At 39.5% G+C, this 1,165-nt stretch overlaps 1 long non-coding RNA gene across 1 annotated transcript in view; it reads left to right on the forward strand.

Moving 5' to 3' along the window:
- The window catches only part of LOC117951410, a 19,389-nt gene that overhangs the window by 807 nt on the left and 17,417 nt on the right, over positions 1-1,165 (forward strand). The window lies entirely within an intron of this gene.

Genomic DNA, 1,165 nt, shown 5'->3' on the forward strand with positions numbered 1-1,165 from the left:
ATATGAGAGCGTTTCAGTAGTGTATGTGAGAGCGTTTCAGTAGTGTATATGAGAGCGTATCAGTAGTGTATGTGAGAGTGTTTCAGTAGTTTATATGAGAGCGTTTCAGTAGTGTGTGTGAGAGCGTTTGAGTAGTGTGTGTGAGCGAATTATCCTCTACTTGTTTATGTGAGAGTGTTTCAGTAGTGTATGTAAGAGCATTTCACATGTGTTTGTGAGAGGTAATTCTGAATAAAGTCCCTAAAGGCCCCTCATACAAAAAGGCAAAGAACGTGAGTTCTTTGGTTTTCTAGCTTACAACGAGCTCAGGTATTTTTATTCTTTTCTAAAGAAGAGTGTACGAAATTAAGCACCCATGCCTGTAGAAGTCGGTTAAAACCAGGTGTTCAGCTGGCTATTTGAGGTCCTAAGCTATTTCCTTGTGCCTTAAAAGCACAGGGTAGCACATTTTATAAGCAAATCTAAACAATCCCCTCTGACACCAGGGTATTTCCATCATTGCATAACAGAGAAGAGGCCACAGGAAGCTTTACTTTAATACAAAACATGGAATTAGTACAGGATGTACAGGATCCTTGCCCAAGACAGGATCTGTTTCTCAGAACTCTAACTTCTGTGCTTAACCAAACATAGGCCTCTTCTTCTGTTAGTACTTTTCCACTAGCTGATGCAATAGTCACAGCATAGTTAACCTTTTACATTATGTGGCAGAGATTAATACATTTTCAAGCAGTGACTTTAGCTGTTTTGGGGTTCTCAACTGAACCTCCGTTCAACCTAGACACGCTTGGTCGGGACTCTTGGCGTAACTTTTTGATGCTCTTGGTCAGGATGTACATGAACAGTACAGTTAGGTTTAGCAAAAGATCAGGAGTGCAAAAAAGGTGGCTTGTTGGTCTAGGGCAGATTTTGCTCAATATTATTTTTGATATACCGTAAGATAAATAATAATATTAATAATTTAATTTAACCTAACTTATCTCTGGTGGATCTGCATCTCTGGGGGTGTGAAGTTTCGGGAAAAAAAAGACATACATCCATAACACTTTTCAAAATAAAAGCAGCACAGTTGTATTGCACCCACGACATACACTCACCGGACACTTTAGTAGGTACACCTGTCCAACTGCTCGTTAACACTTAATTTCTAAGCAGCCAATCACAT

This window comes from Etheostoma cragini, chromosome 10 (assembly GCF_013103735.1).
Source record: "Etheostoma cragini isolate CJK2018 chromosome 10, CSU_Ecrag_1.0, whole genome shotgun sequence".
Lineage (NCBI taxonomy): Eukaryota > Metazoa > Chordata > Actinopteri > Perciformes > Percidae > Etheostoma > Etheostoma cragini.